The following is a 19,451-nucleotide window of genomic DNA, read 5'->3' on the forward strand; positions in this document are numbered from 1 at the left end:
AAGCTTTCTCAAATATCTAACTCTTCCAAGACACTACTTTGCTCCACTTCCCTCCACTCCTCATTTGAGTATATTCCCTCATGTTTCAGGGTGCTGTGGATTTCCCCAATGTCCCACGTAAGTCGTGAAACCTTGAGGAATTGTTTCATGTGGTGGTGGGAGCTGTTTAGTCCCAAATCAAAAGGCCATGCAGGGGTGAGCCAATGCAGGTGCAGGTTCAGAAGCCAAAAATGTCCCCAAATCACAGCCGATCCTCTTGCTTGCCCTAAAGCTCAGTAAGAAAATAGAAGTCTAGTTTTCTAAGAGAGGTGATGAATGTGTGGAATTATATGGCAAAACTATTCTGTATCCAAGGAAAATAAAGAATTTAGCCTGGTTCACACCCAATTCTAGTGTGGAATCTTCAAGATGTCATCAAGGAAATGAAGAGCACGGCTTGGCTTTATAGCACAATAGAAAAGATGGCCTCAAAGCAACAGAGAGTGGTCTGATTCACACCCTCTATGAAGGTCAGGTCTGACTCCCATCCTACTGCTGCTCATTAGGAGAGAATGCCTGTGAAATGGATTGGAGTGCAAGTGCTTAAAGTCGAGAATTACAATGTGTCGGGTAAGGAATTATGGTTAGAAGAACCAGATTACTTGGATATAACTCACAAATTAGATGCTCATAATAAGTATGAAGAGGAGGGCAAAAAAGTGGAGTTAATTTATTCAATAGCGCACCAATTTTATTTTTCAATATATAAAGTTCGTACTTGGATGTGTAAATAGTTACCATTTTTAAGGGGGAAAAAGCAAACAAACTTTTTTTGGGGGTATGAGTATATTTGATAAATCCAATGACGCCATAACATTCAAATTTAAGTTGTTACAGAAACACACCGGAGCTTCTTTAATTTAGTCAGTGTGTTTTTAAAAGTAAATCAGTAACCTCAGCTTTTTCTTCACACCCTTTCCCTCAATAGTTGCGATATGACTCAGCAGGATTGATTATACAGCTGACAAAGGTACTATGAGATGGCAGGATGAGGGCGGTGGTGCTGTTGTTGAACAATATTCACCAAAATATTGCAGAAACATCCCCATGTGTAACTCCTGTGTAAGAGCTATCTCATAATCATGATTCAGAGCTCACAGGTAGGCAACCCAGTAGCTACAGAAAAGATAGGATTAAGAGGCCATATGAGCTATTCCATTGAATGGGCAGGTCTCAGTTGAAGGTCAGAGGCTATGCACTGGACAGATACAGCCACTGTTAAATCCAACCTGAAAGTTGACTGAAGATGACAGAGTACTTACAGAAGGATGCAAGCACAAGGTTAGCAGGGGTGGCTAATGCATTGAATGACGGCATCATGAAACAAGCTGGGAGACTAGGGTAAGAGAAAGAAGAGGAGAAAGCAGGAAGGAAAGATAGAGAAGAGGAGAGGGGAGGAGAAGGAAAAAAAAACTGGATTGTAGATTATTCTTCAAAAATATCTTCAATCTACATAAGTTTCCAAAAGTCTAAGTCAGGAAGTAGTATATATAAAAGTTTCTGAAAACCTTACTTAAACATGAACTTTAAAAAATGGGTGTGTCTTCACAGTGCCATCAGGTTGGAAATCAACAGGAGAAAGAATGAAATACAAACAAACAAAGACAAACACTTGGAGATTCAACAATACACTATTTAAAATATAGGATAATAGACCAAATAATAGAGGAAAGTATGAAGTTACTAGAAACGAATGAGGATGATAACACAACATACCAAAACCTATAGGGTGCAGCAAACGCAGGTACCAGAGGTCATGTTATAGCAACTAGTGCCCACAGGAAGAGAGAGGAGAGAATCAGGTTCACTACCTTAACACAAACCTCCGAAAACTAGAACACAGTCAGTAGCATAAAGCTTCCAACAGAGAGAGAGAGAGAGAGAGAGAGAGAGAGAGAGAGAGAGAGAGAGAGAGAGAGAGAGAAGAAATTAAAGCAGAAATAAATGAACTGGAAAACAGTAAAACAATGGGGAAATAGCAGCAAAGCAAAAAGTTGGTTCTTTGAAAGGATCAACCAAATCAACAAACCACTAGCAAACTTAACAACGGAAAAGAAGGAGCAGACAATGATATCTAGAATTAGGGAGACTATCAGGAAGTCACAACAGACTCTAATGAAATAAAAAAGAAAAATAACGCAGTGCTACGAAAGACTGTATCCCCCAAAATTCAATAATTTGGAGCACATGGTCAAATGCTTAGAAAAGCACTCTCTCCCCAAATCAGCACAGGTGGACATTAAGAACTTGAACAGACACATAGCAAAATAAGGAATAGATAAAGTCAATAAGAAACTCCCAAGTAAGGAAAACCCTGGTCCAGATGGCGCCCAGGAGAATCCTACCAAGTATTCAAAGAAGAGCTGATACCAGTCCTCCACAAACTCTTCCAGAAGATAGAGAGGAACAGCAAACTCCCAAACTCATTCACTGAGGCTGGCATAACCCCAATACCAAAACCTAGCACAAGGATAGAAAACCACAGACTGACAGATTGCCCTCATAGATGCAAAAATTCTCAGCAAAATCTTGCCCAATAAAATCCAACATATACAAATGTAATACATCACGATCAAGTGGGATTCATACCAGGAATGCAGGGATGGTTCAACATTTGAAAACAACGTAATCCACCATATTAAAAAGAAAAGGATAAAATCCATATTATCACATCAATCGATGCAGAAAAACATATTTGACGATCTCCAACACCCATTCCTGATAAAAAACAACTCTTATGAAAGTAGGATAAGAAGAAAAATTCTCAACATAATAAAGGCCATATATGAAAAACCAATAGCTAATATTACACTCAGTGGAGAAAATCTGGAAACATTTCCACTGACTAAGAGAATCAGACAAAGATGTACCTTATCTCTACTTTTATTCAACACTGTGCTAGAAGTCCTAGTCAGTACCATAAGACACCAACAAGAAGTAAAGTGAGTGCAATTGGGCAAAAAAGTGAAACTTCAGTTATTTTCAGACAATATGATTTTATATATTGAGAATCCTAAGGTGTCCACAGTAGGATTGTTGGAAACAGTAGAGAAGTTTGGTAGAGTATCAAGATTAACAAGCAGAAATCAATTGGATTCTTATATACCAGTGATGAGAATACCGAAAAAAATATCAAGAAAACAATACCATTTACAATAGACACACTAAAGCTAAAATACCTAGGAATAAACCTAACCCCAAAAGCAAAAGACCTGTACAAAGAAAACTATAGAACATTACTACAAAAGACATCTACACAAATGGAAGGATACCCCGGGTTTGTGGATCAGAAGACTCGATAATGTGAACATGTCAACGCTACCTACAATAATCTATCTACAAATTCAATGTAATCTCAATACACAGGCCAATGGATCAGGACAGAAAGCCCGGAAATAAAACATCCACATACTGACAAATGATTTTTGACAAAGGCCCAATAAGTATTAAATGAGAAACAGACACCCTCTTCAATAAATAGTGCTGGAAAAACCATATATCCACCTTCAGGAGAATGAAACAAGATCCATATCTCACCCCAAGCACAAAAACAAACTCTAGGTGGATCAAAGACCTAAATGTAAAAACCTAACCTACCAGGATCATCAGTGAGAAAATTGGGACAAATCTATGTGTCCTGCTGCAGGGAACAGACATGCTATCAGAGATAGCAAAACAAACAGCCTCAATGGAAGACAAAAGAGATGAGTGGGATGTATAAAAAATGAAACACTTGTGTCTATCGAAAGACTTCATTGAAAGGATCCAAAGTGTGCCCATCGACTGAGAGAGGTATTTAGTAATGAAATAACGGACAAAGGACTACTTACTAAAATCGACAGTATATTACAAGCCTACACCAGGAAAAACTAACAACCTTCTGAGAAGGTAGGAAAAGGACCTGAACTGAGGATGCATAAAGGATGACATTCAAATGGCTAATACACACATTAGGAAATGCGCACGTTCACTAGCCAAATGCAAGTCCAAACAGCCGAGACGCCCCCTAACCCCCATAGCATTTCAGAAGAACCGAGGACAACAAATGCTGGAGAGGGTGTGGTAGGAACTCATCCCCTGCTAGTGGGCTTGTAAATACCTCCAGTTGCCATGGAAGGCCATATGGTGATACCTAAAACAGATGGCAAATCAACTACCATATGATTCACCAATACCATTACTGGGCATATACCCAAGCAAATAACAAACAACATAAACAGACATACACTTCTCCCATGTTCATTGCAGCACAGTTCACAAAAGCGAGAAGTTGGAAACAGCTTAAATTCCCATCAGTAGAAGATTGGATTAAAAAAATGAGTCTATACGCACAATGGAATGCTATCCATCCCTAAAAAACAGTGATGAAACCATGGAGACCTAAACTTGTGGAGGGATCTGGACGACATTCTGCTGAGTGGAATCGGTCAATCACAAAGACAACAAATACTATGAGTCCACTGCTGCAAGAACAAGTAGCAAAACAGGTACCGGCTCAAGCTTCTGGCCATCCATTGGCCGGCCAGTGAGGGCAAACAGCCTGATGGACAGCCTGACTGCTGTCACTGAACCACACACCAGCCTCTGTAGGTAAGTATTCTGAAGGTCATTTTGCTGGAGGGTGCCTCAGGTCAGCTGGGATCAAATGGTCAAGGAAAGGGAAGAGGATGTTGTCTATTGAGGGACTGCCATGTAAATCTATGATGAGGTACCCCCAGAAAGATAGCCTTATCAGAGGGAAGAGGTGTACTGATGGGAAAAACAAGTCAGGAGAGGGGGAAGGGAGCAAACACATCTGGGGAAACACAAGTGCGTGTCTGTCGTAGGGAAAGAGGGAGGATGACCTCCCCATATGACTTCCAGTTTTGGAGAAGAATGACTGAAAATACTTTAGGGGGCATTAGGGGTGAGTGTCTTGGGTGAGATGCACCAAGTGGGACACATTGACCCGGGCTTCTGGGTAGCCTGGGGACCCAGGCCCAGCTTTATGGAATGCTGGGACACTTAACCTGGATAATCAAGGGACACAGCATGCTCCAGAGGCTGCGTCAATGAGATCTGGTGCCAGAAATCCACAGGGTGAACTGCGTTAGATCTCAGACACACGTAACCTGAGGATTTACAAGTACTTACATGTATTAATGGGAAATACATGGTGTCTGAGAAAGCGCAAGACAGCTGTACCAAGATTGGTGAACTGTTGGTAGGCCGACAAACTTGGTTTTGCTACATCAGTGCCCTAGATGCTGTATTCAGATAGGTATTATTCTGGCAAACCTGTAATGATTATTATAAATTTTCCTGACAGTTAATCCCCATTGTTTGTGTAAATAGCATCCAGCCATGGAAGGATTGATTCTGTACAAGTGAATAATTAAGGTACTAGGATGTGAAGTTAGCCCATATTAGACCCACATCCCTCTCTCAACAGGGCTTTAAGCAATTAGTACCTGGGGCTTATCGAAGACAATATTAAAGGAAGATTGTGATGCCCCAGGGGGATGATAGACAAGATCCTCTATCTTAAATAAATTAAATTAACAAGGAGAGTTTGGAAGGGAGCTAAAAGCAGCTAAACAAAGAGGAGTGGGTTTGGGGCTCACACTCAATCCTAACTCCAATTTAAGAACAATTAGTTTTTTACATCACGGCCTTGCTTGATACTTGCCCTCAAGGAACACAGAAGATATGTGTGCAATACAAAATATGGTGAAGAAATTAGATGGTGCCCAGCTATCAGACAAAATAGCATCTGAGGTCTTAACAAGCAGCCATCTAAGTGAGATGTCAACTGAGTCCACGTGGAAGAAGCCCACCATCATCACTCACCAAAGGATTGTAAACTATATAATCTGAGATGGAAGGAGGGATTGCATGAGAGCCTACATTGCAGAAGGAAAACAATGGGACAGTAGGAGCCCAAGATACATTTGTGGGAACTACGTAGGAAATAAGCCTCCAGTTATTTTCCCTTATCCATAATTGATAAGGAAGAAAGTGGTGCCTAAACAGAGTGCATTGGAGAGATGAGTATAGATGAACAGAGGAATAAACCTGACTTGACAGTTAAAACTGTCAGCTGATCTCATCTCTGATGCAGGCTGGACCTCGTGTGCTTTTCAACATTTGATATTTTTTTGTTTTGTTGCTGGTGGTGTTCATACTAGGGTTTATTTCAAAGATGTTATGTCATTTGGGGGTCACCCTCTTGAAGTTTGTTATATGTTTTCCTGTTTTCATGATATGAAACCCAGGATTGATGAAACTATAGGGACAGCAAGTAGAATAAGGGTTTGGGGTGGGGTGCTATTAAAAGGGAGATGATGTTAAGGAGTCAAGGAAGGAAAAGGATGCTTGGAAACTAATTGTTGTAGCAATTGTACAATACTGCTTGATGTGGTTGACCTGTGGAAGAATATGATACATGTTTTAACTCCTAATAAATAATACATTTTAAAATTAAAATGGGTGGGTCTGAATAAGTTCAAATTAACAAAGAGAAACAAGTGCATTCTGAAGTGTATAATATGAAGCTGAACTTTACTGATGGTTAAAGAAATTCAAACTTAAATAGGATAATTATTTTTTTCCTTGTCAGATGAATAAAGGTAAATACAGTTTAATAGAAGAATACTGATAGAATGTGTAAAGGGATACTCCACTTCAGTCTCTATGGCCCAATCATTTCATAGAGAATGCTGGAAATTGTTACTAAAATTATAAGCTTGTTTGTTATTCAATTCCATGATTTCTAGCTATTCTTTCATACATGCTTAAAGATATATGCACAAATACATAAGTTTGATGACATATTTAATAAAACTTATTGAATACGATTTAATGAGGTATATTAAGCCCCTGGTGCATGCCCTCAGACCCAGAACTAGCGATGCGACTAGTCATGCTATCATGAAGAATGCACTGCAAAGCGGATCGCTGCAGATACAGTCACGGTAAAGCTTAGTACCCAATCATCTGATCCTCCTTATGCTCCACTTAATTTTGTGTTCGTTTTTAATGTTTTATGCTTTCTTTTCAATTGAGATTTTTAATCTCTTTCTGTTATTTTTGTTTGTTTTCTAATGATTGTATATGAAATCAGGATGAGTAAATCTATCGGGACAGTAACTGAATTAATGTTTCTTTATAGATATGGCATGGGAGATTGGGGAGATAATAACAGTTGAGCACACCAATGAAGAAAATGTTTTAAAAGTGATGGTGGTGAGGATTGTACAACTCTTCTTGATGTGATTGGATGATTTAATTGTAAAATATGTGAATTATACCTCAATAAAACTGTTAAAAATATTAAATAAGGAACTTGGAAAAGTTTGTAAAAACAATGGAATTGAAAGATAATGGGATGTTTTCCACACAATTTTTGAAGTATATTAAAAATTTAATTTTAAATAGAGGAAATATTGTAGTTGTCAAGAATTTTATTTTACTTGATTCAATAATCAATATCCATGGAAGGAGAGGTAAAAAAATCAAATGACATCCTATATTTGGCAAGTTTTCTGTAAAAGACTACTTTAAAGTATGGAACATCAAAGATGGAACTCTGAGGACCAAGAAGCACCTGCCCCAAGTACTTTCAATGGCCTCAGATACATGCGAAAGCTGGACTATGACTAAGGAACGAGTTGGTGTCTTTGAATTATGGTTTTGGCAAATAATATTAAGTGTAGCAATGGGCTACCAGAAGAATGAACTTGGAAGTAGTACAACTTGGAGGCTATTTAGAAACGAGACTGGTGAAATTTGGTCTCAAGTACATTGGATATGTCATCAGGAGGGACTGGTTTCTGGGAAAGGATAAATTGTCTAGTAAAGGAGCAGTCGATGGAAAAAACAGGAAGACCCTAAATATTGACAGGGTCCCTGCTGCGACGGGCTCAAACCAGCAATGATGGAGGGAATGGGGCAGGACAAGGACGAGCATTGATATTTGGTACTTGGTATGGTCAAGAGTCAGAGTAAACTCCATGGCACCTCACAGCACAGATAATGATTTGACCCAACTGAGTACTTTGTAATAGATTAAAAATATATCTATATAGGCTAAAAGTATAAAATAATCTCCCAAATATAGTTAAATGGGGGAAATCATTGATAATACTATGAATAGAGAATTCTCTAATACTAAAGGGAGGATTTTGAAAACCATGGTTTCAGGAGTTAATTAGAATGAAATGTTTGGAAAACAAAGGGTATGCTATGCAGCAGGACAATTTGTGTTATTAATGAAAGTGAGAATGAGTGAATGTAGATGTCAGGAAGTAGCAAAAAGTCCACTTATACATACCAAAGTAACTGGTTGCTAATTTTTTATTATCATTCTTGTGTATTCTGTCCAGAAAAAGAAAAAAAATGAACAAGTAATTTGTGATTACCTGGAATAACTAATAACATTATTAGGAATGATTCAAACACACTGGCAGTGCCTGATAGAGAACACCCTAGTTTTCCATAATAAAAACCATCTGCTCCTCCCCTGAGTAGAGATATGGATTCTTTCAGGTAGACTGTGAAATCAGTGTTCACCGTCTCCCATAGCAACAGGGAAATCAACACCAGCCTTCACCAGATACCCACACTGTACCTATACCAACTGGCAAAAAGGGCAAATATGTAACTATAGTGCTTGTAAATATTATCATTTCCGTTTCATTCTCTCTGTGAACTTGTGGTTTTATACTATGTAACTATACGTATCCTAATTCATACAACCAAGTTCTATAGAGGATTTGCTTGACTAAGATCTATTTTACAATCATATTTCAAAAACGCAAGTCTTGTGATTAAACTAGATATGATTACACAGTTGGCTCTGGATGTCATACCATTAGGCAGGGGAAAAATAGACAGCATTCCTCTTTAGTTTAGACAGAAAGAGTCCCATTTTAATGCTGCTTCTACCCTGATGACAGGACATTTTTTCCCCATACTTCCCTTGCTGAATGCATCTTCATGGAAGGCCCTGTAGACACCTGACACACTTTGGTCAAATCATTCCTAAGTAAATAAAATGTGCCCCAGTTAGATGTTTGAAGTACACAAAAGATGTCCCAACAGAAATATATATATAACTTTTCAATGATTCTTTAATTCATTCTTAAGATCTTCATGGATGTATTCATTGAAGGGAGTTTGAAGATATTTCCATTCTTGATCTTGAAGTTCTGTCTGACCTTGAATATTTGTCTGTCTAAATGATTAATTTGTCACATGGTTTGTAGTCTGACTTGGACCACAAATTTGAGGGTCTTTGGTATTATTGTTTGTGATCCTTTAAATACACTTTTTTTTGCAATCAACTCTTGGCCTTAGGATGTATTCTCTTTTTCAGCACAATCAGTGTAACATACACATATCAAGAGAGATTTTCTCTGATGTATTATTAGATTTCAAAATTTTATAATCTTGTGATTTGTGTTTCTATAGCTCAGCTGGTGACATTTCAGTGAATGGGAAGCTGCTCTCCAGAATCAGGCTCCCCAGCCTATTGGGCATCAGCAACCTGTTCACACTGTCTCACACGGGGATCTCTGTGATCTCAACGACAGTGCTATAAGGTGCAGCGTGAGACAGATGTCAGGCTATTTCCCTCCAGGGCTCATGACAATATGAGCTGTGCTAGAGAATAAGAAAGCTTCAAACGAGATGATAGTACTATCCTTGATGCACCTTTGCTAGTGAAAATTAATTTCTACCAACACAAATATGTTGTTTTAAAGGAGAAATGTTCCAAACATAAAAGGAACAAGATGAATGGCACTTCAAATAGCTCTGATTATCAATCATAAGCTTAGCAATGTCCTCGGGAGCAGGTAAGGGGATAACACCTGCTTTCAAGGGTAGCTACCTTCTCTAGAGCTTTCAAAGAATGGTTTGTCTACAGTTTGTCCTTTATTAGTAAATGTCTATTTCATCAATGAGCTGACCCACATTGAAATAAGCTTTTTCTTAAAAATAAGAATTGCAACATGCCCGAATATACATGAATTAAGTAGACTATGAACACACAGGCATAAGAAGTCCATAGTGGAAGATGACTCAACTCCTTAATGGATGTATATACAAATGCTTATGTGAGGGTCATGCACATCATTAGAAGAGTTGTTATTAATTTTTCTGGCCTTTATGCATTTTCTGTGCCCAAGGGGCGGGCGTGAGAATTGGTCCAGAGGTATCTTAAGATTTAAAGGAGGAGGGCTGCTACCAGGAAGCAGATGGAGCAGTTTTGCGCTGCCTTGACTGTGGGTGAGGATGAGCATACTACAGGCTGCTGAAAGTTGAAGTCAATTTAACATTTTGACTGAAAATGGTTAAGCGAGAAGAACGCGGGAAAGAAAGTTGTTTCAGTGGAGTCAGTATGTTCAACACTCAGCACTCCAAAAGCACAGTCTCACCCAACACTGGCATTTCCTCCGAATCTTGCTCAATAGAACATACTAATCAATTGGACTTGACCCAACAGACAAAACTTGTTTGCCATCTCTTACAATGATCTGTGACACTCCAAATGTCCAAGTGTGTCCATGAACCAGCAGAATCAATTTCACGGGGGTGTTGTTATGGTGCAAATTTTCAGGCCTAACCCTAAACTTATTGAACCAAAATTTCTGGAGTAGGGCCCAGAAATCAGTGTTTAATAAGCTCACTAGTTCATTTGATGCAGACAGAATCTGAAGCCTACTTTGATATTCTGTACAATGCCCAGGGGTTTCCCAGACTATGAATGGTGAAGTGCAAAGAATCTATAGCTGATGAAAGATCTATGATTTTCTGTGTGTCCTAAGTACTTCTCCTTATTCCTCCCAATCATCCTTTGGCATAGATAAAACTGTTATTGGTTGTTGTTAATGTTTGTTGTCATCTAGTGTTACTGATGTTGTTATTTGTCAAGTTAGTTCTGACTCATAGTGATCTGTGTATAACAGACAAAAACATTCCTGTCTGGTCCTGTGCCGTGGTCATTGGAATGCTTGAATCCGTTGTTATAGCTATTGGGTTAACCCATTTTACTGAGGATTTTCCTCACTGATGATGACTTTATCAAACTTGATGATAGCTTCCAAGTAAGCTAGTCCAAATCTCACCGTCATGCTTTCGGGAACATGATAGTGATTGATGGATGGAAAGACAAATAGTATAAATAGATGGATGTTAGAAATGAAACAAGATTTCAGAATTGTTATATCATTGTCACACAGCTTGTGAAAGGTAGAGAGAGAACTAAGGTCCTGGTCTAATTTCAAATTCTACCCTCCTTTTCCCCATTTGCTTCCCCATCCTGCCACACTCCACAACACAGATAAGAAACTAAGACACGTCTATGGTCTTTTAATCAATTGTTTGGGCTGGAAATGAATTCACTGTTCTCTCCATAGAATAGCATCATTTATTACAAAATCTGATGATCCAAAAAAATATCATCTCATTTCTTAAATGTTGGAACAATTTCATCCACAATGCAATCCAGAAAGGCAGTGAGGGAAAAAAAGAATAAATCAACGCCAAACTTGGTTCTTAGAATTAGATGAGAAAGTTATTGTCCGAATATGAGGATTGATAATAAAAATTCTGAGTAAGTTTTAAATTTTCTAGCAGATTATGTGTTATGTTTTCTAAAACGATATTGTTTCAGGAAGAGGTTTGAATAAAATGTTCTCGCAACTGTTTCTCTTTCTTCCATGTTTTCTTTTGGAATAACTCCGTTTTGGACCAGAAAATGTTCCTTGTATGCCTGACAAAATAAGCAAGATGCAAACTCGGCAAAGAATAATGTACTTAAAATATTACTGTATGAATTTATTTATCTTGGCTAATGAAAATACTACAAAAAAAAAACCAAGGCTCTATACCAGCTACTTTAATTGGAACCTCTATGTCTGATCAAGTAGATAGCTGAATGCATTTTTAGAAGGAAGAATATAAAGGTTATGTGACCTTCTCTGCACTGATTACTTGGCCATTTGTTGCTGACAGCATTGTCATTCATGTCGATGTCTATTAACTCTGATCATTGAACTGCTGTGGTCTGAAGGGCCAGTGTCTTGCCAAATATTGCAGCATAGCTCTTGCATTATTTGAGATGCCTGCAATTTTTCAGCATCCACAAAGCAAACTAACAAGTTAGCCATTATATCCAAAAGGACATATAGGTTATTACCTAGCTGATTATTATTCTATGTAGATATACCATTCATCTGAAGGATTCCTTTATCCGAATCATAGTGTCTGGAAGAACGTATCACAAACTCTATTTCAATGCAGTTTTTCAGAACATAATGATGGATTACCTTTTATCTGCGATGTATGGAACTACATCTGATATTCTGAGTAGAAGTTTTCTTCTCTGCTTCCGATACGCGGTTAAGTTGGTTTTGTGAGTTATTATTTTTTGTAGATTTTAAAGCTCCAATGTTCCATATTCTTCTCTGAAAGTTAGTCAAAATATGAAATACAGACACAATGTACTATACTTTGATAGCCAGATTCCTGAATTCTCAAATGTCTATGCTAATAGTTTCCATACAATTTTCTACATGAGTGACAGAATTCCTAATGAATAATATAGTCTTTTTTCAGTCACTTCACTGGTTAGCTTAGCACACCACAAATATTTTGAAACAGCTGATGTGTATTACTATGCCAGCCCAACGCCAAAGCAGTCATATTTACAACGGGAAGAGTAATCCCACCCTTTCCCTGCTCCCCCAGATGCTTGGAAGCCTCTAGCCTATTAAAGTTTCCAGAATGCTCCTCAGAGGCAAGCATGGCAAGACTTCACCTCATTTTCTTTGAACCATCCCTGGAGAAGGCCATTACGCTTGGCCGAGTGGAGGGACAGCCCCAAAGATGAAGGCCCTCAACAAGATGGATTGACACAGTGGCCTCAACGATGGGCTGGCGCAGAAGCACAATTGTAAGATTGGCACAGGTATTTCATTCTGTTGTACATCGGCTCTTTGAGTTGGACCTGACTCAATGGTACCTAACAACAACAACTGAAGCTTCCAAATAAGGTATTGGGCATCATATGGTTCAGAAGAAGCACACATTTTTCTCTGTACACACTTGTGTCCTTGGTGTTTGTGAAACAATTCACAATATTGTAGATGGCAAGCCCAATAGTTCAGATGGAGGGGAGATTCCTCGACCCATAACATAACATTAATTGCTAGTTTTCAGCTTCCCACCTGCTGGTCATGTAAAAGCTAAACCCCAACTCTGACTCAATAACAGTGACTCATCATGTGTACTTGGCTATCAAATAAGACATTTGATTAGAAATATGGCTGAATTAAGTGAATATTTACTTAGCACTATATTTGATAGTCTAGATCAATAAAATGGGATAGCTAGCCTTAGGTAGGTTCTGGAAGAATGAATTTTCGTGATGAAAAGATAAAGTTACAACTTGTTCATGTTGCGAATGAAAAGCTTTTTTCAGATGTCATAAAGATAACCATGATCATAGTAGCTAGGAATGAAAATCATATATTCTGAAATTACTGTGTACAAGAGATGATGCTCTGATTAAGATAAAAGACAACTTCCAGTATGGATTATTCCTTCATCATAAAGAAAACACAAATTCTCACAATTAGTTCGATGGGCAACATGATAAACAGTGAAAAAATTGAAGTTGTCAAGGATTTTAGTTTACTTGGGTCCATACGCAAGGCCCACGGAAGTAGCAGTAAGGAAAACAAATGATGTATTTTATTGGCAAATCTGCTGCAAAAGATCTCTTGAAGTGTGATCTCTTGAAGTGTGCCGGAGCAACGTTGTCGCTGTGTAGCCTAGGGCTTGATCTAAGCTATAGTATTTTCACTGACCTCATATGCATGCACAAACTGGATAATTAATAAGGACAACCTAAAAAGGAATGGGTGCTTTTGGATGATGGTGCTGGTGAAGAATATTAGATGTACGTTGCACTACCAGAAGGATAAACGAATCTGACTTGGAAGACGTACAGCCAGAATACTCTATGGAAGTGGGGATGTGAGATTTCATCTCATGCACTTTGGACTTGGCACCAGGAAGGAAAATTTATCTTAGTCACCTTTTAATTTTTCCTTCAAGGAGTTCAGCTTGGAAACCTCAAATGATGTATAAGGGGGATATTTTAATAAGCTTGGTAGAGAGAGGGTGATACAGTTGTGTGTAGGTAGGTACCGAAGCATTTAATACCCTACACGATGCAGAAAAAGTTCCTGAGAAGAAACAAGCAAATATGTTTTGAATCCTATGTAGGGATTAAGCAGATGAAAAACTTAAAAGAAGGAATATGCTCCAGGATTATTTAGAATATGCTCCAGTAAAAAATATGAGTCACTAGTAGTTCAGTGGTAGAATTCCTGCTTTCCATGTGAGAGTTCCAAGTCTCATGTAACCTACGTTTAGCCAACTTAAGCCAATGGGGGTTGGCATGTTGCTAAAATACTAAATAGGTTAAAGAAATGCTGTAAGACTAAGACTAGGACAAAATAAATCTCCCAAATTTCAGCCAATGAAAACCCTCTGGACTTTGGAGTCTTTGGTGACATACAAGTCCATGAAAAAAAAAAAAAGAAAGAAAGAAAAAGAAAATGCTCTACATCACAAGGGTAGATCAGAACTGGGCAACATTTCATTCCATCTTCATGGAGTCGCTGTGAGTAGAGGTAGCTAATGGCAATAGCAGATTAAATAGATAGGGACATGGGATCAGGAAGTGGTTTTCATAAAACAGAAAATTCTTGGCACGTGAATAAGGTTTGAAGAAAGATAAGATACTCTTAGAATTATAGGACAGATAAGTTTGCCTAGGCAACTATATACTTTCATGCAGATGTTAAAAAGAAAGTTCAATATAAAATCAATATATTACATAGCAGTGAAACCCTTATGCAAGCCGAAGGGTTCAATGAAGTGAACAGGAGCTAAGATTTTTAATCAGGGCCAGATAAATAATGAACTATGTAATTTGGGACATTTTTATCTTCATTGGCTAGGAGGCATACAAAGTTTATTTAACTCGGCTTGTGTTTCTCTCTGCATCTTGTTTTTTCACATGAATCGCCCCCAAATAACTAGGAAGGACAACTAGCACTTTACAATCACAATATTTAATGAATGAAAAATGACACATACACATTTATCAAACAATACCATTTTCTTTATAATTTCAAACTGATTTATAGTGTTTCCTATTTTTGTACCTAAAATTCTAATCTTGGAAAAAAATAATAATGATAGAAGTTCAAAGATTTCAGAGGAATATAGGTGTTGTTTATAAAGGAGCCCAATAGAGAAACCAAATCAAGATGCCTTTGAGTTTATTTCCAACACTGCAGGGTTGCAGATCACTCCAGTCTGAGGAAAAGCCTGAAATAACACCTTGTTGCCATCTGGTTCGGACTTGCTTTTGGAGATCCCAATCAGCAGTTTGCTTTTGTGAAGTGGAGTAGTTGTCTTGCTTTTGCTCAGTTTGCAACCAGGTAAGCATTCATCACGTTATATCTAGAGGTCATGATGCATCCTGCAATGTGAAAGGAAATTCTTTTCACTGCTCTTCCATGTATTAATTCATTTGTAAAGATTTAACAGTGGTTGGACATTGTTCATCCATGTCTGTTTGGTAGCCTAGTAAGCTTTTTGCTTAAAGTTGTAGAAATATGAAAGGGTACTGCCCAAAAAACAGATATATATTTTTCATACTGTGTATTTAAACTTTTTTTTTTACAAAACAACTATATCTCCTTCAAAATATTCTCCATTGCACTTACTAAATTTGTCAAATATGCGATTACATTCTTGGAAACATTTTTTCAAACTTATCTGTTTGGATGGCTGACAGCACCTGCCTCATTTTTTCTTCCCATCTTCTATGTAGACAAGTCACTGTCCTTTCATGTCTCTCTTCATTCATGGAAACAAAAAGAAGTTGCCCTGAGTGAGGCCAGGTGAGTAAGGTGCTTGGGGCAAGAGAGGCATACTGTTTATTTGCTTAAAACTGCCACACTGGGATGGCTGAGAAAGCAGGTGCATTGTTGTGGTGGCAACACCAGTACCCCATCTGCCACAAATCAGGCCCTTTTGCCCCACACTGTGACTCAATCTTTTCAGAACCTCTAAATAGAAAGCTTGGTGAAAAGTCTGACTCGGTGGTATGAATTCCAAATGCACTACAAGTCAACATTTTTGTCTGTCCAGGAAACTGAAGGAAATTCAGAATGAGATCTGTCATCAATTGATATTTCACCCTTTTTAAAGTGAGAAAACCACTCATACACTTCATTTTTCCCCATCTCGTTGTCCTTGTAAGCTGTATTCAACATTAAACAGTTTCTGCAGCATTTTTTCCCAAACAGGAAACAAAATTTCACAGTTCCATATTGTTTTCTTAAATTGGACATTCCCCCCTCCACCCAAAAAAAAGTTTGAGTAGTACTGATTTTATGAAAATATTCACGTGACCAGCGAGAACCTTCCCGGGCAATGCCACTGGATGCACCCTCAGTGCCTGTTACTCCAAGCTCACCTAGCGGGAAAAATGCATAAAGGGAGCTCTGCCCAGAGGAGCTTTTTCCTTTTTTTGGGGGGGGGGGTTATGTGGGTAGGGTTACCCCTTGTATAGCCCTTCCTCTATAGAACTCTGTTCTAATATGGAGCAAGAAGGATTTTTATAAATATTATCCTTGTTTACCTTGAAATACATTGGCAATTGATTATTGGTGGCCACTTTGGGCACTGTATTGGAAAATGTGGTGAGGTGAATTTTCAAACTTATGAGAAAGAATTTGGTACTGAAAATTTTATGGATATGGGGACATGGATATGGAAAAGGAGCATTACACCTGGTGTTTAACATTCTTGAATTGCCCAACATTTTGAGATGTAACATCTATCATTGGAAGTTTTAATTATCCTAATTATCACCAGTGATTTTCTGTTCCATTGGATGTTCTAAGAAATATTAAACAATCTGAAGTTTCTCTTTATATAAATTAATTGTTTCAATTTAATTGCTTTATTTTGTTTGTTGTCACTTTTCTATTTATTTTCTGTGGTGGGTGTTATATAGTTAACTGTCTTGTAAAACAATTACTTCTATTGATTGGACATAAAGAGAAAAGGGGAATTCATAAAAGCCACAGCCTCTATCTTTAGCAAATGTAAATCAATCTCTGCATTTGAAACAACTTCTATTATGAAATAAAATACTGTAATCTGCTCAAAACACATGAAATGAAATGCTTTGAATTCCCATATTTATATATTAATAATGTTTAATTATGGAAACTTTGGTACTTCAAGTCTTAATCTATCAAGTAGTGAAATAAGGGGTGAATTAAACAGAACTATTGGTACTGTTGTGAACAAAATGACCAGTTTATATTCAAATTAGCCGGATTGTCTGAGTTCATGGTCTTGATAAAATGTTGTTTACTTAATTTTTAGTTTCTAGGATCCAATTGAGGATTGCACATCTTGCATTTAGTTGTTATCTTTTTTGGTGTTCTTTATTCCAAAGCAGTTCTTTACCTACATTTTGCCTTTTATGAAATTGCCCTTTCTTCTAGTCCAGGTTTGTTATCTTGTAGAATGCCTATCTCTGTCCAATGTGCCTTTGTGACTTGCCTCAGGTTAAACACCTCTAGCAAGAGTGTTGGACAGGTGCAGCTGTGTTTACTGTGTTGCATCACACGAAGAGGAACAGTGTGCTTGTTTTTGCTCAATTTATTCACTTGGTTTACTAGGTCATCTCTGCCTTTTTTGTCTTAAAGGTAGCCTTCACTATAATTAATAAGTATTGCATAGATGGCATTTTGTGAATATGTGAATAACGTTCCTCAGTGTAATTCCAACCAGTTTTACTTTTTAAAATCCTTTTTATGGTGGAGTCAGTGAAGGTTACACAGCAGAGCATCATTTCACATTCAACAATTCATGCCCATTCTGTTTCAAGTTGCACACTTCAATCTCATCAATGTACCCTACTTATTGTACTTCTGCCATTTGGTTTCTGTGCCCATTCATTCTTCTTTCTTAGCCCTCCGAACTCTGTCCTTGGGTAAATGTTGTCTTGTAGGTTCCATTTCAAACCTGAGGGTGACTGAGGGCCATAGGCTTGGGGGTTCTACTAGTCTTTATCCAGTCAGTGAACCTGTATGACTTTGCATTCTGTTCCACCTTTTTCTCTTACTCTCCCCATGACCTGCTCATGTAATTCCATTCATAGTTGTTGTTAGTAGTAGCCAGGAGCCACCTAGATCTTCCGGATTCAGGATTGTAGAAACTGACATTTATATGGTCCCTTAGTCCATTTGACTGTTTCCATATATATTTCAATTTTGATCACCTTTTTTTTTTCCTCTGTGCAAGGAGAAACCAAAATTCCCTACCAAAGTAGGATATAGAATATTGTCTTTATGAACTATGTTATGCCGGTTGACCTTGGTGTCCCCTGAGACTCTGGTTTTAATCCCCTAGACCCAGCTACTTATCCCCTTAATGTAATGATGTCTAAGAAGTCTGCACAACTTTGCTCCCTAGAAAGCTCCAATCAGTTCATGGAAGCAGAGAGATCCTTTGTCAGATCTGTATTTATAGCAAGAAAGAAAAGTGTATCAACAAAGTGGCCCATACAGCTGCAGAGAGAACTAACCCAGTCCAACTCCAGTCTGTGGATCGGATACTAGCTGGAGGCCTTTTGTATTTCACACAGCTGCCAACAGATGCACCATGAAAATGAAGCAGGAGATGGGAAGCCTCTAATAGGCCAGTGGAGACAGAGTAGAATGTGTACAACACTGGGAAGAAAGCAGACTGCTGACAGCTCCCAAGGATTGGCAGGCCACATGGTGGCTGCTGACTCAAGTTCAAAGAAGCCCACTGCAGGACTTAGTCCAGCAGGAGAGGAAGAGAGAGGACGAGTGCTCTGAAAAACCTATTATACATATCACATAGTTCACACCCTCAAAGAGATGTCATCAGGTTATGACTTGCACCCTATGAGGGCGTGCTTATTGCCAAACTTAGGAAATTCCTTGCCAGACCCTGGTGACCCAAAACCTATCACATCATATTGTAGGGCTGTGTTAGTAGAGGAGTTTTTGGGTCATTTTGGGTCTATTTTCCATATTTTGAGGAAGCAGTTATTTAAACATTTCACAGTCCCATCAGCAGTGTATGTTAGTTTCTGTCATTCTGTACCTTTTTCCAGCAGTTTTTTTTTTTCATCGTGAATTAGGTAGAGGCTTGTATTTAGATCATCATTTTTGTATTAAACAACTTGTAAGATCTTTCATTTTTGTATTAAACAACTTAACAACTTGGAAGATCTCCCAATAACTTGCCCTGTTCCCCTTCTTTAAACTTTGCCATTATTGTTGTTTTTTGACTTGCCT

At 38.1% G+C, this 19,451-nt stretch overlaps 1 long non-coding RNA gene across 1 annotated transcript; it reads left to right on the top strand.

Annotated features, from left to right (window-relative positions):
• The first annotated feature begins 43 nt into the window (after positions 1-43).
• Positions 44-15,588, top strand: LOC142453488 (uncharacterized). The gene is made up of 3 exons (XR_012785392.1): positions 44-117; positions 12,772-12,991; positions 15,396-15,588. It is a non-coding gene; the product is annotated as an uncharacterized LOC142453488 (long non-coding RNA).
• The last annotated feature ends 3,863 nt before the right edge of the window (positions 15,589-19,451 follow it).

Source organism: Tenrec ecaudatus, chromosome 7 (genome assembly GCF_050624435.1).
Source record: "Tenrec ecaudatus isolate mTenEca1 chromosome 7, mTenEca1.hap1, whole genome shotgun sequence".
Lineage (NCBI taxonomy): Eukaryota > Metazoa > Chordata > Mammalia > Afrosoricida > Tenrecidae > Tenrec > Tenrec ecaudatus.